The sequence below is a fragment of the Schistocerca nitens genome, chromosome 2, assembly GCF_023898315.1.
Source record: "Schistocerca nitens isolate TAMUIC-IGC-003100 chromosome 2, iqSchNite1.1, whole genome shotgun sequence".
NCBI classification, from domain to species: Eukaryota; Metazoa; Arthropoda; class Insecta; order Orthoptera; family Acrididae; genus Schistocerca; species Schistocerca nitens.
The window spans coordinates 353,723,945-353,749,982 of NC_064615.1; the positions used below are offsets into that span (position 1 = coordinate 353,723,945).

General features: G+C 42.8%; 1 protein-coding gene across 5 annotated transcripts in view; it reads right to left on the reverse strand.

The window, feature by feature from the left end:
- The window catches only part of LOC126236172 (tubulin monoglutamylase TTLL4-like), a 257,463-nt gene that overhangs the window by 84,772 nt on the left and 146,653 nt on the right, over positions 1 to 26,038 (reverse strand). The window lies entirely within an intron of this gene.

A 26,038-nucleotide genomic window follows, 5' to 3' on the forward strand; every position in this document is an offset into this window, starting at 1 on the left:
TTGGTCATGTTAAATATTTACTGTAGCATGGAATAATTCTATCGTGTTATTCATAAGTGTCTCCATGGTTTCAGGAGACAGCTGCAAAAACACTACAAGACATATAGAAAAATTGACCTAGTGCAACTAGGACTTGTGCTGTGAGGGTCCCATACAAACTTAATTATGTGTATATTATGAGAAGGAAAGTTGCTACTCACCGTATAGCAGAGATGCTGAGTCACAGATAGGCAGAACAAAAAGGTTTTCACATTTAAAGTTTTTGGCCAATGGCCTCTGTCAACAATAGAGACACACACACACACACACACACACACACACACACACACACACACACACACACACAACTGCAGTCTCAAGCAACTGAAACCACAGTTGCCCGAGACTGCAGTCTTGTGTGCGAGTTGCGTTTGCGCACACGTGCGTGTTGTGTCTTTTGTTGACAAAGGCCATTGGCCGAAAACTAAGTGTGAAAACCTTGTTGTGCCTATATGCGACTCAGCATCTCTGCTATATGGTGAGTAGCAACTTTCCTTCTCATATTATTGTTACACTTCATTCTGGCTTTTCCATTGTTTAATTATGTATATACATAGTTCACTCATCCAGGGAGTTTAGAATCGTGGCCGTTTTAGCCCACTGTCAATATCTATATTGACAAGATACTGGTCCTAGGAATTCCAAGACTTGTGTGTAATTTGGGTGCAATTGCTATAAAAATTCCTGAGATGCCACAGTTTATGATTCTAGGTCAATGGGAAGTACCCCATAGGTTTTGATGAGCAAGTTTGCGAGTATCAAAATATGTGACATAAATGACCGTATCTTTCGACTGCACTGACTTAGAAGCTTAAACTTTTTACATCGCCAAGCAGCTGTAGACCTTAAGAATGTGACAAATTTCGACTGATACACCTATCTTTCCCTGAGGAAAAGCGGACTTGACAGACAGACAGACAGACAAATAAGCAATCCTGTAAGGGTTCTGTTTTTACCAACTGAGGTTCAGGACTCTCAAAAATGACACACAGCAGTGGACAGGGCATTTCTCCAAGTTTTGATGCATAATATGTTGTAAGACTTAGTTGCAGTTGGGGGCAGGCTTTCCAGAAAATTTAGACAAATCATTCTTCCATATTGTCACACAGAATTATGAAAGAGTGCTGACAAGTAATATATCTACATTTTTTTATGTGAAAACTCTTAAAGCTTTCTAAACAAACAGAACTTTATTAACATTCTAAATCTGTATTCTTCATTTCTAGACTTTTCTCAACAGCCATCCTGGTAACAAACACATTTCTCCTAATGAGAGACCACTTTGTTGATACGGTCACTGTAGAATGTTTGATTATGTTGACAAAACCACAACCTCACATCAGCTTGCACTACTTCATCAATATCAAAGAGAAGTCCTCGAATGTGATCTTTAGGTTTTGGAAGCAGATGAAAATCAGACGGAGCCACGCCGGGACTGTATGGAGGATGATCGATCTCGGGCAACTGTGGTTTCAGTTGCTTGAGACTGCAGTTGTGTGTGTGTGTGTGTGTGTGTGTGTGTGTGTGTCTAATTGTTGCAGCAATCGTGTGTGGACTGCCATTGCCATGCTGAAGGAGAGGGTGCTCCAAGTGTAGTCGAATTTATGCTTTCAGTTTTCTGAGGGTCTCACAGTACCTTGCAGAATTTATGGTGGTGTCTTTAGGCATGAATTCCACATGCAACACACCTTGAACATTCCAGAACACTGCGAGTATGACTTTGCCTGCTGATAGCATGGTCTTGAACTTCTTTGGTGTCTGTGCGCCTTTGTGGAGAAAATCCTCTGAAGCTCTTTTGTTTTCAGGGTCAAAATGGTGAACCCACCATTTATAGCCTTTCACAATGTTGTTAAGTAACCTATCACCATCACGTTCATAACGAAAAAGAAATTGTTGAAAGTTCATGTCAGGAATAAACATTCAAGGCACCGAACGCGCACACAGTTCTCTGTATTGCAGTTCTGCAATGAAGGCCTTCACACACTCTTGTGATGTGCCACACTTACCCGAGAGCTGTGTTTGTGTTATATGATAATTTTCTCTAATGGGTTCATCAACCCATCACTGATGAGTCTTGCTGGTTCCCATACTTGGTTGCCCACAATGAGCTCTGTCACACGCACTTCATTCTGAGCACAAACTACCCAATGTCTCATACCACCAGTGACAATACAATCATCGTCATATGCAGATTTCATTCTTCTATGGATCTCATTTGGAGGCACTTTTTTGCAGTTTGAAAGTTGATTACAACATGCTGTTTCTCACGCACCTACACAGTTACATTATGCACCCACCATGTTACATGCTACAATTCATAACCCTTTAGTGAGAGTTGCAATTTGTGCCAATGAAGCAGTAAAGTTAACCGAATAATGTGCATTACATTTAATACCTCATGCAATATTCAGAATAGAGTAAAAAGTTCGGATTCGTTCCAACTGTCGCCTAGAATTAGTTCACACCAGCAGACAGGCAACCCAATGAACAGATTTCCAACATGGGTTGCTGTTGCACCTTTCCAGGCAATTTTTGTCAACAACTTCAATGAACTGCACGCTTGTATTGATATTTGCCACATTACAAATGGTACCCCTACTGTGCACCTGTAATCTTATGTAGAGCTGCCCACAATAAGTCTACTACAACCTACAATAACTGCCCATTCTTTCATTTTAAAAAAATTGTTGTCACAGCATGCAAATCACTTACAGAGTAAACAATTGAGGCTGTGAGCAATCACTGAGAACTGTGGCCACCAGTATGGTCTGAATATTGTTTCATAAGCAAATCAGCATATGCATATAACAATAATATGAGGATTAAATGAAAACTAATGCCTCCACCTTTGTTAATTGGATTTGGATGGGAATATTTTAATAAATCAAATGCAGAAATAATCCTTAGAAAGTGATCTTTAATTACCAATATTCACTTTTCCACATAATCACCAGCCAACTGGATAAATTTCTGCCAATGATGAACAAGTTTCCTGAATCCTGTCCGGAAGACGCTGACATTCTGTTTCCGGAACACAGTCTCACAGTTTTCTCAAGGTCTTCATCAGCAGCATAATGATGTTCCTGAGATCGTCTTTCATTATCAGGAACTATTGGACTGTTTGGAGGATACCGTACGATGGCGAGATTCAGTCTCTGAAATTTTGCTGTGTTGGCACGTGAAATGTGTGGTTTGGCATTGCCATGCTGCAGGAAAACATTTCCCTTTGCCTTTCGGACCCTTGTTAGCCATCGTTTCAGAGTTTGCAGCGTTGTGATGTAATGCTCTGAATTTATTGTTGTTCCACAATCAAGGAAATCAACATGAATAACACCATCTGTGTCCCAGAACATTGTGGCCATGATTTCTCCAGCTGAGGGCTGTGTCTTTAATTTCTTCTTCAGCGGCGAGTCTGTGTCAATATTACATAGACTGACATTTTGTCTCTAGGTTGTAACGATGTACCCATGTTTCGTCTCCTGTCACAATTGAATGGAGAAAGGTGTCAGCTTCATTCTCGTAACGCGAGAGGAGTTCCTGGCAAATTTCAAGTCTGTGCGCTTTCATTTCAGGAGTCAGCTTCCGGGGTACCCATCATGCACAGATCTTCCGATAGCCAAGCAAAGCAATAATGTGGCCCACACGTTCTTGTCAAGTGCCGATTCTGCTTGCAGTTTCTCTCTGAGTGATACAATGATTGTTCTGAATCAATCTGCCAACATTTTGCTTGTGAAACTCGGTGGTTACTGTCACAGGACATCCAACTCTTTGTATGTCATGCAGGTCAGATGTTCCTGCCTCAACATCTTTAAATTTACTCATCCAACAACGTACAGTACTCACATCAACACAATCGCCATAAACTGTTTTCATTCTCTGATAAATCTCTTTTGGGGTGACACCTTCTGCTGTCAAGAATTCAACGACTGCATATTGCTTAAATCACACTGACCGACCATCTGCGCAGGGTTCCATACTTTACAATGTAACAACCGTTCAATGCTAAGGCTTCCCACCAACTGGAGCTGTAGAGAAGAGGCTACGGAAGAAGCCAACACCTGCTGCATACCAATGCTGCCAACTGTTGAAGAGTTACAAAGGTGTAGGCATTACTTTTCAGTCAACCCTCGTAGAATCTGCATGAAACAAATCAGCACTTGCCCTAGTTCATTGTGTGAATGTAAGTGTGCTTGTTTGTTCCGCATATCCTCCTACAACACTGGACTGATTTCAACCATACTTTGTACACATCACTTATTGTATGGAAAAATGCACTTTGGGGGTAGAAACCACCTACCTCTCTGAGCTGGGGGTGACAGGCTGATAAGTAGAGGAGAGAGGTTGGAGATGGACAGGGGGATGGGGAAACTGGGGATGGACAGCTCCTTACTGTAATGTAATGGCACAATGAAAAACGATCTTGAAAATGCTGGTTAATTCTCTATCATCCAATAATGCAGTTGTAGCAACAATGGACACCCAAGTACAAGGTATACTGGAAAGTTTACATGTTCAATGAAATGAATAATGCACCTCAAATTCAACACAAAACTAAAATCTACTTCTACATCAATACTCTGCAAATCACATTCAAGTGCCTGGCAGAGGGTTCATCGAACCACCTTCACAATTCTCTATTATTCCAATCTCTTATAGCGTGCAGAAAGAATGAACACCTATATTTTTCCGTACGAGCTCTGATTTCCCTCATTTTATCGTGGTAATCGTTCCGCCCTATGTAGGTCGGGGTCAACAAAATATTTTCGAAATTGGAGGAGAAAGATGGTGATTGGAATTTCATGAGAAGATTCCGTGGCAGTGAAAAACTGCCTTTGTTTTAATGATTTCCAGCCCAAATCCTGTATCTTTTCTGTGACACTCTCTCCCATATTTCGCAATAATACAAAACGTTCTGCCTTTCTTTGAACTTTTTCGATGTACTCCGTCATTCCTACCTGGTAAGAATCCCACACCGCGCAGCAGTATTCTAAAAGAGGACGGACGAGCGCAGTGTAGGCAGTCTCCTTAGTAGGTCTGTTACATTTTCTAAGTGTCCTGCCAATAAAACGCAGCCTTGGTTAGCCTTCCCCACAACATTTTCTATCTGTTCTTTACAATTTAGGTTGTTCGTAATTGTAATAGGCCTACCTAGGTATTTAGTTGAATTTACAGCTTTTAGATTAGGCTGATTTATCGTGTAACCGAAGTTTAACGAGCTCCTTTTTGCACTCATGTGGATGACCTCACACTTTTCGTTATTTATGGTCAACTGCCACATTTCGCATCATTCAGATATGTTTTCTAAATCGTTTTGCAGTTTGTTTTGATCTTCTGATGACTTTATTAGTCGATAAACGACAGCGTCGTCTGCAAACAACCGAAGACGGCTGCTCAGATTGTCTCCCAAGTCTTTTATATAGATAAGGAACAGCAAAGGGCCTATAACACTACCTTGGGGAACATCTGAAATCCCTTCTGTTTTACTCTATGACTTTCTGTCAATTACTACAAACCGTGACCTCTCTGACAGGAAATCACAGATCCAGTCACATAACAGACGATATTCCCTAACCACGCATTTCACTATGAGCCGCTTTTGTGGTACAGTGTCAAAAGCCTTCCGGAAATTCAGGAATAAGGAATCAATCTGAAATCCCTTGTCAATAGTACTCAGCACTTCATGTGAATAAGAGCTAATTGTGTTTCACAGGAACGATGTTTTCTAAACACATGTTGGCTGTGTGTCAATAGACCATTTCCTTCGAGGTAATTCATAATGTTCAAACACAATATATGTTCTAAAATCCTGCTGCATATCAACGTTAACGATATGGGCCTGTAATTTAGTGGATTACTCTTACTACCTTTCTTGAATATTGGTGTGACCTGTGCAACTTTCCAGTCTTTGGGTACGGATCTTTTGTCGAGCGAACAGTTGTATACTATTGTTAAGTATGGAGATAATACTCTGAAAGGAACCTAATTGGTATACAGTCTGGACCAGAAGCCTTGCTTTTATTAAGTGATTAGAGTTACTTCTACATTACTCATGTTGGCAGCTGTTCTCGATTCGAATTCTGAAATATTTACTTCGTCTTCTTTTGTGAAGGCATTTCGGAAGGCTGTGTTTAGTAACTCTGCTTTGGCAGCACTATCTTCGACAGTATCTCCATTGCTATCTTGCAGAGAAGGCACCGATTGTTTCTTACCGCTAACATACTTCACATAAGACCAGAATCTCTTTGGATTTTCTGCCAGGTTTCGAGACAAAGTTTCGTTGTGGAAACTGTTATAGGCATCTCACATTGAACTCCGTGCTAAGTTTCGAGCTTCTGTAAAGGATCGCCAATCTTGGGGATTTTACGTCTGTTTAAGTTTGGCATGTTTGTTTCGTTGTTTCTGCAACAGTGTTCAAATCCGTTTTGTGTACCAAGGAGGATCAGCTCCGTCGTTTGTTAGTTTATTTGGCATAAACCTTTCTATTGCTGCCGATACTATTTCTTTGAATTTAAGCCACATCTGATCTACACTTATATTATTAATTTGGAATGAGTGGAGATTGTCTCTCAGGAAGGTGTTAAGTGAATTTTTATCTGCTTTTTTGAATAGGTATATTTTTCGCTTATTTTTCGAGGATTTGGGGATTAAAATATTCAATCTCGCTGTGACAACCCTGTGTTCACTAATCGCTGAATTGGTTTTGATGCTGGTTATTAGCTCAGGATTATTTGTTGCCAAGAGGTCAAGTGTGTTTTCACAACCGTTTACTATTCGCGTGGGCTCATGAACTAACTGCTCAAAATAATTTTCAGAGAATGCATTTAGCACAATTTTGGATGATATTTTATGCATACCTCTGGAATTAAACATGTATTTTCGCCAACACATCGAGGGTAAATTAAAGTCACCACCAACTATTATCGTATGAGTCGGGTACGTTTTCTTGAACCTTTCAGCAACTGTATCATCTGAACTGGGAGGTCGGTAAAATGATCTAGTTATTTTATTCCGATTGCCAACAATGACCTCTGCCCATACTAACTAACAGGAAGTATCTACTTCAATTTCGCGACAAGTTGAATTACTTCTAACAGCAATAAACACGCCACCGCCAACCGTGTTTAGCCTATCTTTTCGGAACACCGTTAGGTTCTTCGCAAAAATTTCGGCTGAGCTTATATCCAGCTTTAGCATCAGTGCTTTCAGCACTTTCTATTAGCGCTTGGAGCTCTGGTACTTTCCCAACACAGCTACGACAATTTACAACTGTTATACCAATGGTTTCTGTACCTATGTTCTTCCTGTGTTCAGCCTGCACACTTTGTGACTGAAGCCCATCTTGTGTTTTCCCGAGACCCTCTAACCTAAAAAACCGCGCATTCCACAACACACAGCCCCTGCTACCTGTGTAGCCGCCTCCTGTGTATAGTGGACACCTAACCTAATCATTTGATTCAGGAGTGATACATAGATATTGCTCACGTTTTAAAGTAAATATCTACGCAATATACAATTAGATAGATTTTCCTGCAGGTTTATGATAGTATCAAGAATTTCCTAGCAGTCAGGATGCAGCATGATATATTCAACCGAGAGTCATCTATAGGTACTAAATTAGTATCTGATGTGTCCTAGGGGAGTTTAATAGGACCATTGCTGTTCACGCTACACGTTAATGACTTAGCACATAGTATTAGTTTGAAACCTCAGAGTATTCACAGATGATGCAGTTATCTAAGAGGAAATCCCATCAGAAAAAATAAAGTACATCTCAACAAAATGTTAGCCTGGTACAAACACTTGCAACTGGTTTTTAACGTACCAGAAATGCGAAACTGTGCACTTCACAAAATGTAAGTATTTGTGGCACTATATGATATTGATCAGCCACAACTAGAGTTTATCACAGCATACAAATATTTAGGAGTAACAAGGCATGTATGTATGTATGTATGTATGTATGGAGCGGAACAACCACACAGGCTTAAGTGCGTAAAGCATGTGGCAGGCTATGATTCAATGGTATGATACTGGGAAACTGCAGTTTCAGTGTTCTGGGGGAGCTATCATTTGTAAAGGTTCCCGATGTGATTATGGCTGCCTGACAGGAATTAACAGATTTAGAATGTGGAATGGTAGTTGGAGGTAAACACTTAGGGCATTCCATATCACAAATCTTTAGGGAATTCAATATTCTGAGATCAACAGTCTCAAGAGTGTGCCGAGAATACCAAATTTCAGGCATTATCTCTTACCATGGTCAACAAAATGGCCAACAGCCTTCACTTAATGATTGAGAGCAGTGGTGTTTGTGTAAAGTTGTTAGTGTTAACAGACAAGCAACTCTGCATGAAATAAGCAGAGAGATCAATGTGGGACATAAGGCAAATCTATCCATTAGGACAGTGCAGCAAAATTTGGTGTAAACTGGATACAGCAGCAGATGACCGATATGAGCGCCTTTGCTAATAAGAGCAATATCACCTGCAGTGCCTCTCCGGGGCTCATGACCATATTGGTTGAATCCTAAATGACCGGAAAACCATGGCCTGTTCAGATGAGTCCCGAGTTTTGATGGTAATAGCTGATGGTAGGGTTCGAGTGTGGCGCAGGCCCCACAAAGCCATGGACCCAAGTCGTCAACAAGGCACTGTGTAAGCTGGTGGTGGCTCCATAGTGGTGTGGGCTGTGTTTAAGTGGATCACTGACGAAGTGATTATGTTTGGCTATTTGGAGACCATTTGCAGCCATTCGGGGACTTTATATTCCCAAACAACAATGGAATTTTTATGGATGACAATGCAACCTGTCACCGGGCCACATTTCTTCACATCTGGTTTGAAGAACATTCTGGACAATTCGAGTGAATCTACATCTACATCCATACTCTGCAAGCCACCTGACAGTGTGTGGCGGAGGGTACCTTGAGCACCACTATCGGTTCTCCCTTCTGTTCCAGTCTCGTATTGTTCGTAGAAAGAAGGATTGTCGGTATGCTTCTGTGTGGGCTCTAATCTCTCTGATTTTATCCTCATGGCCTCTTCACGAGATATATGTAGGAGGGAGCAATATACTGCTTGACTCCTCAGTGAAGGTATGTTCTCAAAACTTCAACAAAAGCCCATACCGAGCTACTGAGTGTCTCTCCTGCAGAGTCCTCCACTGGAGTTTATCATTTCCGTAACGCTTTCGCGATTACTAAATGATACTGTAACGAAGCACGCTGCTCTCTGTTGGATCTTCTCTATCTCTTCTACCAACCCTATCTGGTACGGATCCCATACTGCTGTGCAGTATTCAAGCAGTGGGCGAACAAGCGTACTGTAACCTACTTCCTCTGTTTTCAGATTGTATTTCCTTAGGATTCTTCCAATGATCTCAGTCTGGCATCTGCTTTACCGACGGTCAACTTTATATGATCATTCCATTTTAAATCACTCCTAATGCATAGTCCCAGATAATTTATGGAATTAACTGCTTCCAGTTGCTGACCTGCTATATTGTAGCTAAATGATAAGGGATCTTTCTTTCTATGTATTCGCAGCACTTTACACTTGTCTACATTGAGATTGAACTGCCATTCCTGCACCATGCGTCAATTTGCTGCAGATCCTCCTGCATTTCAGTACAATTTTCCATTGTTACAACCTCTCGATATACCACGGCATCATCCGCAAAAAGCCTCAGTGAACTTCCGATGTCATCCACAAGGTCATATATGTATACTGTGAATAGCAACGGTCCTACAACACTCCCCTGCGGCACACCTGAAATCACTCTTACTTCGGAAGACTTCTCTCAATTGAGAATGACATGCTACATTCTGTTACCTAGGAACTCTTCAATCCAATCACACAATTGGTCTGATAGTCCGTATGCTCTTTCTTTGTTCATTAATCGACTGTGGGGAACTTTATCGAACACCTTGAATGATTAGGCTACCCAGATAGCTCAACATGAATCTGATTGAACATGTATGGGACATAATTGAGAGGTCGTTCATGCACAAAATCCTCCACCGCAACACTTTCGCAATTATGGATGGCTAAAGAGGCAAAATGGCTCAATATTTCTGCAGTGACTTTGAATGACTTATTGAGTCCATGCCATGTCGAGCTGCTGCACTATGCCGGGCAAAAGGATGTCCAAAATGGTATTAGGAGGTATCCCATGACTGTCACCTCAGTGTAGCACTGCTCAAGTGTGAGTGTCTCAGAGATTATGATAAAGTGTGGCAGATGACAGTTCTGACAGAGCTCTATAAGCAATCATTCTTCCCAAGCTCCTTTTGTGGAAGGAAAAGCAACACACACAAAGTCTGGAACAGCAAAATGTAGCCTTTTCCATGAATTTCACAGTGATCCATGCATCATGAAATAGACGAACACTGCTGAATTTATTTCTTCAAGGAGACCAATGATGCAGTCTAGAATGAACAACTGAAAGGGTATTGCCTGACACAGTGTGGTCCCCTCCTTTGCTTCCCAGCTTGGCAAGCTTATAGGATGGTGTCCTCCTTTGCTTTCCGATAAAAACATTCGACTTAATTGTTTACTGTAATTGGCTGCAACAGAATAAATGATACACATTGCATATGAGTTTGTTAACACAGCAGAATACAAGGACTGACCAATTTCTGTGATCTCAGCACACAAGACAAAATATGTAATCACTTTACAGTCATACATTTTGCCTTTCCTTCCATACAATTTGTTCCTTCCTTCCAATGGTTTTTATCAAGAAATGAGTAATTTAAAAAATGGTCTACTGTTGTTATTATCCTCTTTCAGGAGGTACTGTCTTACTGTAACACTGTCTATGAGGCAAGGAGAGTTTGCGTGCTCCTGTGAAGGTGAGAGCTGTACCGGTGGTACCATAGCTACTGGCAGGTGGTCTAATGTAGCTGGAAAGGTTTCAACAGAGGAGCCATGCAAAGTGTGCCTCACAGTGAACCATCTTCCTTTATGTTCCATTCCCTCCCTGTTCTTTTCCATCTCCTGTTCCCTTCCATCACTTACTTCAGCAGTGCAAGAAGTGGGCAATGTTGATAGACGATAACGCAGAGTAGGGCCATAGCTGGTCACAAGCCTGTTTTGAGAAAAGGAGGTTGGTAAATGAATGGATGGATGGTAAGTCTTTTAGGTTATGCCAATGTCAAGCAGACATAACCACTAAAACTTGAGCTACGTTTTTGGCACACATGGCATCTATGTGCGAAATCAGTAAACACCATTCCTTGTCGGGAAGAATGAGGGCAGATGACTAGCACCTTAAAAATGGTCCTTTTGGCTAAGACATGGTAAATCTTGACAGAAGAGTACCTCGTCCTCTAGGTTGGAGTTGGTCATCTGGTTGAACATTATACACAAGAAAAGTTGAAAAAGTTAAAAAGACAATAAATCAGCCTCGGATATGTGCTAGATTACCTGGAAGATAAACTCAACAAGGAAAAGTGATCAACAATTTGATCACAGTTACCTGGAAAGCCTCAACTGTCCAGGGGTTGCTATGGTAGCAGCTTTAGAGAGAATACATTATAAAATAAATGTAGCTGCCTTTCAGGAAACTATGTGGAAAATGGAAGGGGTATGTGAAGCAGGTAGCAATACTACAAAATTCTACGGAGGAGTATCGGAAAGAATCTGGCACAGATTTTGTCTGCAATAAGAGCAAAGGCAAACCAAGTAAAGGAGTTCAAACTGTGAGCAAACATTTGTCATACATGACAACTAAGCAGAAAAACTATGATGTGACCATCAAAATTCAGGCCATTTCCAAGGTCAAGACAGATTATGCAAAGATAACTTCTATGAAGGGCTAGATAATGTTTATGAAGAAGTTCTGAAAAGGAACATACATGTACTTCTAGATTTTAACACAAAAGTAGGCAGAAAAAATATCTATTATTTGACCATCTAGGAACACTGTGGTCACTAGACAGAAAAATGGTCAGTCAGACAATCATGTAATGACAGACATGCAGCAAAGGCAAATATTAAAAGATACCGCATCCCAATGAGGACCAGACTGCGGGGCAGATCGTTTTCTGGTGCAAGCAAAAGATCCAGAAAAGTTCAGATTTTGTAAGAAAGAAAAGAATGGAATCCTGGTGTTTGATGTTCTGAAACTAAAGTGAGAAAGAACAGAAAGAGTTTGTGTTAGAAATAAATAACTGTTTCAGTGTAGTTGGAATGCAGATGATGGAGATGATGTGAAAGTGTGGCACACTGGGAAGACAGCTGTGACAGTTGCTGCAAATAAAGTGATGAGGGGGATGGTGGGGGGGGGGGGGGGGGGGGGAAATAGGGGAAAATATGGTTTTGTAAAGAACAAGGAAACTTAGTTGAGAGAAGTATGAAACTGTGCCAGTTATGGCTACAGGATACACAAATGAAATACCAAAGGAAACATACATAGAAGTGCGCAGAGAGAAATCAAGAGTACTGAGAACTGAAAGGAGAAAATATCCCAAACAAACACAGAAAAAAAGAGTTTTTAAATAAGTAGTTGTATAATTTAGTACATAAAATAAAGAAAAGGCAACCTCTCACCTGCAGCCGATTGATGTGCGTAGCGCATTGTTACACCCAACTTCTATCTATTTATACTACCTTTGAGCTCATCTCTTTCCCTAAAAGAAGTACACACATTCAACCACACATGATCACATAGACACCCAAACAGACATGCCTCTGGCCATGGTGGGACGGACTTCTGATTAGCAGTTGACTGGGCAGATGGAGAGAGAGAGAGAGAGAGAGAGAGAGAGAGAGAGAGAGAGAGAGAGAGAGAGAGATGGTAGGGAAGGATGCACGAGGTGAAGTGGGGATACTGTGAGCCATGTCTTTCCACCAATGACTCAGCAATTGCCCAACAAGATGAAAGGAATTCAGAGGGTAGAGCACATAAAGCAAGAGGAAACAAGAGGGGGGGGGGGGACAGGAGGGATACGGGAAGGGAAGAAAAAGAAAGGAGAGGGTGCTGGAGATAGATAAAGGATACAGAGAGGGAAAAGAGAAAGGGAGAGGGGTGGTAAAGCAGGAGGGGGAGAGGGAGTAAAAGAGAGATTAGGGTGAGAGAGGGAGCAAAAGAGAGGTTACTGTGCACGCACGCGAGCGAGCGAGAGAGGACCCACATTGAGGAGTGAGTGGTGGAAGAAGGCAGTGCATGATTTGTATGGTGCAGGCATGGTGTGGACAGGAGATAGAAGGGAAAAGGTAAGGTGAGACAGTGGGAAACAGGTTAGTGGAGGCTTAGTCCAAGGGAAGAAGAGAAAATTCCCACCTGTATGTGTGTCGGAGAAACTAGTGCTGATAGGGAGTATCCAAATGGCTCATGTGGTGAAGCAGCTGTCGAAGTCAGTTTAGGTGTTGTGCGCAGCATGTTTGGCAACCGGATGATTAAGTTTGTGGTTTGCCACAGTTTGCAGTGTGTGCGCCCATGTGGAATGCTACACAATAACTGCAGCACAGCTGATATAGCATGGCTGCTTTCACACATGGTCTGGCCTTTTATTGGATAGGAGATGCCTGTGATTGGACGCTGGTAGGAGTTGGTGGGCAAATGTACGAGACAGGTCTTACACCAGGGTCAACCACAAAGGAATAACCCATGGAACACAGGGGGAGGAGCTGGACTGGAATAGGGATGGACAAGGATATTCTGTAGGTTGAGTTGGCAGCGGAACCCAACTTTCAGTATTGTGGGCACATCACAGAGAGTGGCAAGTGGTAGTCTAAGCACTGGTGAAGGATGTTGTTGAGCTTGTCAAGGTCAGGTGATACTGGGTGATCAGACAACTGCCAGTCTGTGGCTAGATAACAGATTTACTGGTGTCAGAGGAGGAGATAGTTACTAAGCAATTTCAGTTTTTTTGATCATACAGAAGGTAAAATAAATACGTAGTACAAACACCAAAATGACTTGAACAATAATTTCTGAATTTGTAAGCAAAAAGGAACTCTCATCATAGCCATAATTTACCAATGTAAATAAACATGTTAGTCGCAACATGGCAGATACTGGTCAGTTTTTGTGCAATATGCAAAAAAAGTGTTTGTGTCAAAATTATAAGTGCAGAAAATCTGCATAATAAGAAGCACATTAGAAAGTTAGCACATATAACAAGTAACATATAATAAATGTATAACTTGTGGAGAGTAGCGTTTAAAAAAATTGTTGTGTTATTTCTTAAAATAATATAATCCATAGCCACAAGCTCAACAACCAGTAAAATGGATAAATTAATGTTAAGAATTCCTGAAAATGTGGAAATGAAAAAACAGACAATAGGAGACTTTTCAAGCATGTGAAAACAAGGAAAGGGTTCAATGCAACACGTCAGTACACCAATGACAAAAATGGAAATATGACTATTGATGGTGAATCAGTCTTAGGGAAATGGAAAAAATACTTCAGCAAGCTATTCAACTGGCCTAACCCAGAATTAAGTCTCAGTGAAACCCAGAAGAAAAATGACACACAATGACACCATGGAGAAGACAGAGAGAAAGCCAATGGAAGACGAAAATCAATAAAGCAACAAGAAAGAATATGGTCTGTGCAAAAATGTTGAGGAACGGACGAAGTAAATTACAGACTGAACCGTGCAAATTCATTCAGTTCAATTGTAAGACTCGGGCATTGCCAATCAGCTGGAAGACAGCAGTCATTTGTCCAACATGCAAGAAATGAAGCAGGACAAATTCCTGTAACTACTGAAGAATCAGTTTAATTGATATGGTGTACAAGATACTTTCTACAGTTATTTTAGAAAACATAAAATCATTTGAAAAAATATCACTGGAGAACATCATTGGATACTATCCAAACCATTTGACAACTGACACTGTGTTTACTCTTAGGCAAATTATTGAGAAATATTGGGAAAGAGAGAGAAAAGTCTAGAAACTGTTTGTAGATTTTCCAAGACCTCCTTCATCGAGACAGTGGGTAATGGGACTGTGAATAGGTGCCAAGTTTCAAATATTTCCTTATGCTGATGACAGCATTCAGTCGTCAGCATACAGGATGAGCTAGCTTACGATAACATGGAGCTACACGAGTTTTGTAAAGTCATTTCATGCTGTTTCACACTGATGAGGCACTGATGTGCATGAAATACATAATATGTTATGCTAAATTTCAGGTGCTAAAATGGTTCAAATGGCTCTGAGCACTATGGGACTCAACTGCTGTGGTCATAAGTCCCCTAGAACTTTGAACTACTTAAACCTAACTAACCTAAGGACAGCACACAACACCCAGCCATCACGAGGCAGAGAAAATCCCTGACCCCGCCGGGAATCGAACCCGGGCGTGGGAAGCGAGAACGCTACCGCACGACCACGAGATGCGGGCAAATTTCAGGTGCTACAAAACATTGAACTAAGATGATGCAAGAATGCTTTACATCACAAGCAGAACTAGGGAGGTGCCATAGGGATTTTGTTGTTTTCCTGAAGCCCATATTTCATGGGTACTGTATTTTACAATATGTACTATGAATATATGCTTATCAAAGCAGCAGCACATTCAGGATCTCTCAAAAACATGTCATTATTGGTATGATTTGTTATCTATTTAGCATATAGCTAGCAGCGCATCCCATAAGAAAACATTATTTCTTTAACAGTACATACACTAATATTTAATGCACAGAAAAAACATCACGTCTATAAGTTAATTAAATTTACAGTATTTACAAAGCACAGAATGCCATGGACATAGCCAACCCCTGAACATATTCATGTCTTTGTTCCTGGTGAGGAATGCATTTTGGGCATGTAGGAATGATAAGCTGAATAGTTTTGTCCTTCTGCACCACAATCACAGCTAAGCGATGTTATTAATTCCCATTTATACTTTGAGCCAGCACATCTTCCATTATCTGTCCTTATTCTGAGGAATGCAGACCTAACCTTGCAGTGCTATTCGAAACCTGTTTGCCTGTTTGTTACTAAAATCGGAAAAGCAGTGTCAGTTGTGCAATGGGGCTGGTATCAGTTGCCATGTGAACATTCTCACACCTGTAGGTCCTGGATGTTCACTCAGTACAGAAGCATACCATGACTGTTACATTGCAAGGACAGCAGTAGCAAATGGTACAGCTAACACAGCATAGTTAAGAGGACTTGTGGGTCCAAACATATTAACAAAAACTATTGCAAACCAGTTATTAGCAATGGAACTACAGCCCATCTTCCACTGACACCACAGCATCGACATGCTGTCAGAGGATCACTTGGAAGATCGAACTGCATACCATGGTCTTCAGCAATGACAGCAGATTCTGCTAGCACACAAGTGATGGTTGTTTGCGCATACAACATAAGGTCTGTGAACATGCAAGACACACTGGTCCCACCCCAGACCTTACGCTCTGGGGTGCGATAAGCTACAAATCTCATTCACCTTTGGGTCTTTTGGAAGGAACATTAACCAGCACTCTGTATGTGCAGAATGTTGTCAGACCTTTTTTTTTTTGCGTTCTTGCAACAGGAAGGTGATATGTCATTCCAACACGGTAATACTCTGCCACACACAGCCGGTGAAACTCAACATGCTCTGCAAGATGCGTACCAACTTCACTGGCCAGCACAATCTCTGGACTGGCCTCCAATCAAGCATGTGTGGAATATGATGGGACCAGAAATATTTGTGTGACTCACCAACCAACAACTTTTACAAAACTATGTCAACAGGTCATGCAGATGTGGCATAACATATCCCAGGAGAGTGATTCACCATCTGTACGATTGACTGGATGCCAGAGTCAGCAGTTGCATAGTCGCATGTGGAGACTACAACAACACTTACTAATACGGGGGTGTTGCAGCATGGATCAATCATTTCATATACTACTTATGCACTGTTGAAACAATAAATCTTGAGTGAATTGGAAACCTCTAAAAGGTTATAAAATCAATACTTTGTCAGAATGAAACATAGTTATGCACCTTTAAGAAATTTACCACACACAAAACACCTAATCTTGACTTATGACCAAGTGTTGTCAAAATTGAAATTAACAGGCATTTTTACTTAATCCGGTCTAACTGCCCCTTTTAAGATATTCATATAGCCCTGTTAAGATATTCATCTATAGAGTAGAAAGCATTGTCTAGCAAAAAGTCTTTCATGCTCTGTTTAAACTGTACTTCATCTGAAACCAAGTTTTTAATGGTTGTTTCTTTTTGGATCAAGGTAAGCAATTTTAGGTCTTCATGTAGATTGTTCTTATTCCTAGCTATTGGTTGGAAACAGATATATTACTTGCAACAAATTTCAGTAAGGAATAAATATACTGAAAAGCAGTGGTTAGAATACAAAGTTCCTTCAACAGGTTTCTACATGATGATCTTGAATTTACACCACAAATTAGTCATATTGCAGATTTTGCAAGAAAACTTTTGCTCTGTTTGACGAGTTACTCTGGAATATGATCCCCTAAGCAATAACAGAATGCAAGTAAGCAAAGGATGCAAGTTTTTTTATATTTACATCTCCTACATTTGACACCATCCTCACTGCAAATATAGACTTGTTTTGGGACTTCAGCAATTGTGTTGTATGACCTTCCAAACTGAATTTATTATCGAGTTGTAATCCAAGAAATTTAACATTGTCAATCTCTTTGATCTGCCTGTCTTCATATGCTATATGTATGCTGGAAGGAAATCTCTTGTACGTTCTGAACTGGATATAGTATGTCTTTTAAAAGTTTAATGAGAGTGAATTAGCTTTATCCTCTTTATTAAAGTCAGTGAAAATTTGATTAGCAGCCTTTTCTAAATCTGTACTCGACTTGCTACTTATTGCAATGTTTGTATCATCTGCAAACAAAAACAAACTTAGCATCTGGTTATGTAACAGACGAGAGGTCAGTAATGAAAAAGTAATGGAATCAAAATGCAAGCTTGAAGAACACCACATGTAATTAATTCCCAATCAGATGAAGGCCCCCCCCCCCTTTTTTTTTTTAGGGTGCAAAACTGCTATGGTCATTAGCGCCCGGTCGGTGACTTAGGAAACAGTAAAAAACCGAAAATGGCCGAAAATGGAAACCAGCAGCAATGGGAACGAAACTCAAAAAATTGGAGAAACTAAAAGCAGAAGGAAGGCTTAAAAATCCACTACAGAAAGGGGTTGGTTGTCCCCAAAAAAAGCTTCAAATGACTGACGTCATTTCACTGGTACTAATAAACTCGAGAACGTGATCGGCCGAGCGCGTGTCATCTGCTAAAATGGACGATATATCAGGCGACAGCTGTAGACGGGCGCGTAACGGAGTAAAATAGGGGCACTCAATTAAAAGGTGTCTTACCGTCCACAGCTGAGAGCAGTGGGGAAAGAGTGGGGGAGGATCGCCGCTTAAAAGATGTCGATGGCTAAAAAGACAGTGCCCTATCCGGAGTATAGTTAAAATTACCTCCTCCCGACGACGCGTTCGGGAGGAAGAGATCCAAGCACAAGGAAGAGCTTTCACGTCCCACAATTTATTATGGGGAAGTGTCGACCAATGTGCGTGCCATAAAAAACCAACACAACGACTTAAAACGCTCCGTAGATCGGCGAGGGAATCGATTGAATAGCTGGGCGAAGAAGAGAGACGGCAGCCTTGGCTGCTATATTGGCCGCCTCATTTCCACAGATACCAACGTGTCCTGGGAGCCAGAGGAACGCCACCGAGACGCCCCCCACGTGGGGCAAGCGCAGACAGTCCTGAATCCGGTGGACCAGAGGGTGCACAGGGTAAAGAGCTTGGAGACTGAGGAGAGAGCTGAGAGAATCTGAGCAGATAACGTACTGTATCCGCTGATGGCGGCGGATGTAGTGGACAGCCTGGAGAACAGCGTAAAGCTCCGCAGTATAAACTTAACACTGGTCGGGAAGCCGAAAGTGATTTGGGGTGTCGCCAACAATATAGGCACTCCCTACACCTAACGATGTTTTCGAGCCATCAGTGTAAATAAATGTGGCTTCCGTCATTTGTGCACATATAGCAGCAAATGCCCGACGATAAACAAGTGAAGGGGTACCATTCTTCGGAAATCAACAAAGGTCACGGAGCAGGCAGATCCGGGCACGTAGCCAAGGTGGTGCTGTATCCCAAGTTGTCAAGAAGGTTTTAGGAAAGCGGAAGGAAAGAGAATGGAGCAGTTGACGGAAGGGGACTCCCGGTGGTAGTAGGGAGGAAGGGTGGCCTGCATACCCTACATCAAGGAGGCGTCGAAAAAAATGTCATGGGCCGGATTACAGGCATGGAAAATAGATGGGTAGCATAACGACTCAGAAGGACTGCTCGCCGATTGGACAGCGGAGGTTCAGCAGTCTCAGCATAACGGCTTTCCACAGGGCTGGTGTAAAAAGCTCCAGACACTAAACGTAATCCACGGTCGTGGATACAGTCGAGACGACGAAGAATAGACGGCCGAGCAGAGGAGTAGACTATGCTTCCATAGTCCAATTTCGAGCGCACTAAGGCGCGATAGAGGCGGAGAAGGACCACTCGGTCCGCTCCCCAGGAGGTACCATTCAGGACACGGAGCGTGTTGAGCAATCGCAGACAGCGAGCCGAAAGATAGGAAACGTGGCAGGACCGGCACAGTTTTCTGTCAAACATAAGACCCAAGAATTTAGCGACATCTGAAAACGGAAGGTTGACAGGTCCTAGATGTGAGGAGGGTGGAAGAAACTCCTTACGTCGCCAAAAATTAACACAAACGGTCTTACTGGGAGAAAAACGGAAGCCGGTTTCGATGCTCCAAGAGTAGAGGCGATCGAGACATCCTTGAAGACGTCGTTCAAGAAGGCTGGTCCGTTGAGAGCTGTAGTAGATCGCAAAATCGTCCACAATGAGGGAGCCCGAGTCATCAGGAAGGAGACAATCCATAATTGGATTTATGGCAATGGCAAACAGTACAACACTCAGCACAGAGCCCTGGGGTACCACGTTTTCTTGGGAAAAGGTACAGGAGAGAGTAGTGTTCACCCGCACTCTAAATGTGCGCTCTGCGATAAATTCGCGAAGAAAAAGGGGCAGCCGACCTCGTAAGCCCCAAGAGAACAGTGTGCGGAGGATGCCTGTCCTCCAACAGGTATCGTATGCTCTCTCCAGGTCAAAAAAGATTGCTACCGTTTGGCGTTTCCGGAGAAAATTGTTCATGATATAAGTGGAGAGAGCAACAAGATGGTCAACTGCAGAACGATGCTTTCGGAAACCGCATTGGGCAGGTGTTAAAAGACTGCAGGATTCCAGCCACCAAGCTAAACGGTAATTCACCATACGCTCCAAAACCTTACAGACACTACTCGTGAGAGAAATGGGGCGATAGCTAGAGGGGAGATGTTTGTCCTTTCCAGGTTTCGGAACAGGAACGACGATAGCTTCCCGCCATCGTCTGGGAAAAGTACTGTCGGTCCAAATTCGATTATAAAGGCGAAGGAAGTAACGCAGACTATGGGTTGATAAATGCAGCAACATTTGGACGTGGATACCATCCGGTCCTGGGGCGGAGGAGCGAGAAGAAGAGAGTGCATGTTGGAGTTCCCGCATGGAGAAAACAGTATTGTGGCTTTCGCAATTTTTAGAGGAGAAAGCAAGATGTCGCACTTCCGCTGCACGTTTCTTCGGGAGAAATGCTGGCGGGTAATTTGAAGAGCTCAAAATCTCAGCAAAGTGCTGACCCAATGAGTTAGAAATTGCGACGGGGTCCACTAATGTATCATGCGCGACAGTGAGCCCAGAGACCGGGGAGAAACTAGGCGCGCCTGAGAACCGTCGAATTCGACTCCAAACTTCCGAGGAAGGAGTGAAGGTGTTAAATGAGCTAATAAAGAATTTCCAGCTTGCCTTCTTGCCATCGCGGATGACGGAACTGCTTATAGCGGATACAGTTGGCCAAAGTAGGATGGTGGCGGAAAACGTGAAGAGCACGTCGCCGCTCACGTACTGCGTCACGGCATGCCTCGTTCCACCAAGGAACTGGGGGGCGCCGGGGCAATTCGGAGGTGCGTGGTATTGAAGGTTCCGCAGCTGCAAGAATAATGTCTGTAATATGTGTAACCTCATCGTCGACGCTGGGAAAGTGACGGTGATCGAATGTCGCTAGAGATGAAAAAAGTGTCCAATCGGCTTGGGCAAACTTCCAGCATCGCGGGCGCATATATGGCAGTTGAGGCTGCAGTCTAAGGACACATGGAAAGTGGTCACTCGAGTGTGTATCATCAAGGGCGAACCATTCGAAGTGCCGAGCTAGCGGAACAGTACCGACCGCAAGGTCCAAATGAGATAAATGTGTCGTGGAGGCAGACAAAAATGTGGGGACCCCAGTGTTGAGGCAAACTAGATCCGCTTGGTGGAAGATGTCTAGCAATAGTGAGCCACGTGGACAAGGATGTGGAGATCCCCAAAGAGGGTGGTGGACATTGAAGTCCCCAACCAGCAAATAGGGGGGTGGAAGCTGACCAAGAAGATGAAGGAGATCAGCTCGTGCCATTGGTGTGGACGATGGAATGTATACAGTATAAAGAGAGAACGTGTATCCAGAAAGGGAAAGACGGACGGCGACAGCTTGGAAGGAAGTGTTTAAGTGGATTGGGTGATAATGGAGAGTATCATGGAGAAGAATCGTGAGTCCTCCATGGGCTGGAGTGCCTTCAACAGAGGGGAGATCATATCGGATGGACTGAAAATGAGGGAGAACAAAGCGGTCATGGGGACGCAGCTTTGTTTCCTGAAGACAGAAGATGACCGGCGAGTAGGATCGTAAGAGGATCGACAATTCATCCCGATTGGCTCGAATGTCGTGGATATTCCAGTGGATAATGGACATAGGGTGAACAGAAAAGGGATGAATGTGACCAAAGTTGCTGTCAACTCAACGACTGCCCAGAGCTTGCGACCGACAGCATGGAATGGCATTCAGCCGAAGGCAGAAGATCCTGATCCATAGGTGGTTCAGGAGCAGCTCCTGCCACCAGCGATCGGCCGGTTGATCTGCCGCCAGCAGTGCGCCTCGGTGACACAGAAGATGGCCGAGGGCGATTTCCGCTAGGTGGTGCTGTAGATGGATCACGCCTTGGCGGAGAAGGAGATGAACTGGGTTTCTTTGTAGCCTTCTTGGAAATATGATGTTTAGAAGAAGGAGGAACCGATGGTTGTGAAGTTGGGGTACGTAAGAAATCTTCACGAGTATGCTCTTTAATCGAAGTCTTGGTGTCTGACTTTTGGGCTCGAGATTTAGCAGAACCCGATGAAGGGTGAGCCATAGAGTGGGCAGGCGAAAGTGGTGAGGTGGAACGGGCGATCTTTGCGCTAGCCGATCTGACGACCGTGGCACTAAAGGTGAGGTCGCAAGTCTGCGTGGCTGCCTCCTTTGTTGGCCGAGGAGAAGCAAGGACAGTGCTGTATTTTCCTGTCTGAGGCACGGTGGGCTGTCGACTGGCAAATAATTTTCGAGCAGCAAAGGTCGACACCTTTTCCTTCACTCTGATTTCCTGGATGAGCTTTTCGTCTTTAAAAATGGGGCAATCTCGAGAGGATGCAGCATGGTCACCCACACAGTTGATGCAGTGAGGGGATGGAGGTGGACAAGCACCCTCACGGGCATCCTTGCCACACGTAACACATCTGGCCGGATTGGAACAGGACTGGCTGGTGTGATTGAACCGCTGACACCGATAGCAACGTGTAGGGTTTGGGACGTAAGGGCGAACGGAAATTATCTCATAGCCTGCTTTGATTTTCGATGGGAGTTGAACTTTGTCAAATGTCAAGAAGACAGTGCGGGGTGGAATGATGTTCGTGTCAACCCTTTTCATAACGCTATGAACAGCCGTTACACCCTGGTCAACAGGTAGTGCTGAATTTCTTCATCAGACAATCCATCGAGGGAGCGTGTATAAACGACTCCATGCGAGGAATTTAAAGTGCGGTGCGGTTCAACCCGGACAGGGAAGGTGTGGAGCAGTGAAGCACGCAGCAATTTTTGTGCTTGGAGGGCACTGACTGTTTCTAACAACAAGGTGCCATTCCGTAATCTGGAACAAGACTTTACAGGACCTGCAATTGCGTCGACACCTTTCTGAATAATGAAAGGGTTGACCGTGGAGAAGTCGTGACCTTCGTCAGACCGAGAAACAACAAGGAACTGTGGCAACGGTGGGAGAACTGTCTGTGGCTGAGACTCAGTGAACTTACGCTTGTGAGCAGACATAGTGGAAGGTGAGGAAACCATTGCGGAAGAATCTCCCATGATTACCGGCGTCTCCGATGGCGCGCTCCTCCCTTGTGGGGGCCCTCTCTGAGGGCACTCCCGCCTTAGGTGATTGTTCACACCTCAGGTCACACCTCCCAACAAATGGACGGAGGGACCAATCAGCACTTTCGGGAGGTATCAGCTCGGGTAATCACCCCTCCCTGGGCCTGGACGTTACCAGGGGGTACGTACGTGTCCTACGTGTCTCGCTGGGGTGGGGAATTACGCGTCACCCCGTCACCGGCTACGCACAAAAATGCGTGGGTCGGCCTTCAGACACGCACAGGGAGGAAGAAAGAGAAAGGGGAAAAACACAGATAGAGAAAGGGAAGAGGAGAGGTCTCAAATGCCGCAGCAGTGAAAAGGGTAAAGAGAAGAGGTAAGGAAAAGAGAAGGACAAAGGAAGGATGAAGACATACAAGCAGAGAAGGCGAAGAATGCGGTACATTGACGAGCGTCTATCTCCGGACGTAGGCACAAACCATACTCCCAGAGGGGGAGAAAGGGAAGGAAAGAGCCAGAGGTGAGGGGAGGAGGGGCGAAGATGGGGGAGAGGGAAGGATGCGGAAAAGGAAGGTATGCAGCCCGGAAAGGAAGGAGGGCCACATTAGCTCGGGGTCCCGTGCTCGCTACGCACGTATCCACAAAAGAGTGGTGGACCCCCTGGGGGGCAGATGAAGTCTGACTGCTTACCACACAGGTATTCGCAACGACACATTTTGTTTCCTGTTAGTTAGATAACACTCTAACCATTTCGCAGCACTGCCGGTGACACTGTATATTTTAATTTACTTATGAGAATGCTATGATTCACACAATCAAAGACTTTTGACAGGCCACAGAAAATGCCCACAGCCTCTAATTTGTTATCTAATTAATTAAGTACACTCTCACTATACATGCAAATAGCTTTCTCTATATCTGAACACTTAAGAAATCCAAAGTGTGACTTGGACAATATATTATTTGCAGTCAGATGCTTAAGAAGATGCTTGAACACAACCTTTCCAAATATTGTGGAACAATTTCCAATATTTTTCAAAAAGTCAGCAAAAGTGAAACTGGTTGATAATTTGATGGTATCTCTATCCCCCTTCTTGTAAAGAGGCTATCTTCAGTATCTTAGCCAGTCTGGAAATGTTCTGCTGATAAGAGATTGATTACACGAATAACTTAAGACAGAACGCAACTTGCATGAGCACTATTCGTTACCTTTGTCGATATGTCATCGTAACCACTAGAATACATGTAAAAACAAAGATGATGTGACTTACCGAACGAAAGTGCTGGCAGGTCGATAGACACACAAACAAACACAAACATACACACAAAATTCAAGCTTTCGCAACAAACTGTTGCCTCATCAGGAAAGAGGGAAGGAGAGGGAAAGACGAAAGGATGTGGGTTTTAAGGGAGAGGGTAAGGAGTCACTCCAATCCCGGGAGCGGAAAGACTTACCTTAGGGGGGAAAAAAGGACAGGTATACACTCGACCTGCCAGCACTTTCGTTCGGTAAGTCACATCATCTTTGTTTTTAGATATATTTTTCCCACGTGGAATGTATCCGTCTATTATATTTCTAACCACTAGAATACTTAGATTTGAAGGATTTTGTGATGGATGCTACTTCTTTGGGAGACATGAGTGTCATTTCTTTTTTACTAACATTATTTGTAAAGACTGGTCTCAGGTATTTCATTACATTGTTTACCAAACCTTATGGCACCAAGCTGTCATTAATGTCTCGTTTCTTTGTAGAGCTATCTGTTCCTCTCCCTTTGTTGGTTCCACCTGTCTCTATCTTCACTATATCTTATACAGTTTTTATTTTGTTGCCTGATGTAATTATCTTTTTCTTATAATAAAGCTATTTAGATTTCTGGATTACATGCTTTAATTTTGCAGTATTCTCTGTAATGCATTACAATACTAACTAACATCTGAGCTGTTCCTATATAGTAGATACAGTCTCCTTTTTGTCCCACATGATATCTTTATTCCTTGTATAATCCGTAGTTTATTTTTAGACTTCTGTTCGATTTGAGTTCCCTTTACGGGAAAACAATTTTCAAAAAAGGAAGTAACTCGATTAATGAATGTTTTGTATTTTCCATCTGACTCAGAAGTACTGTAAACATCTATCCAGTTCATGTCTTTGAGCAATCTCATAAAATCTCAATTTTTGACTGATTTATTACCCTCCTGCACTCAGATTTAACACATTTTTAACCTGACAAGTTTCAAGATTTAACACAGGATGCTGCATGTCATGATCAGATAGCCGATTTTCTATTAGTTTTGTGATATGACTTTTTCCCACATTTGTGAACAAAGATATTGTCAATAGCACTCTCAGAGCCTTTACATACCATAGTTGCAAAGTTGACAGTAGGAGTCAAACTTAACGACAGGGTTACCAATTGCAATAACTGTTCACCGACAGAGCTTTTCAATAAATCACTAGCAACCACTACTTCCTAGTTTTTTTATGAAGAGGTTAAAGTTTCCCGAAGGTGCTCTGTATATACTTACTATTATAAAGGACTTATTATGAAATAATACCTCTGTTGCACCAGCTTCAAGTGCTGCTCTGAGCAAAATTTATTAATATTAACGCTATTGAAATCAAAGCAGTTTCTGACAAATGTGGCGCCTCCTCCTCCTTTCTAATGTCCTCTATGGAAGTAAGAAGCTAACTTGAATCTTGTAACACTTAACATAACTATACCCATGGTTAC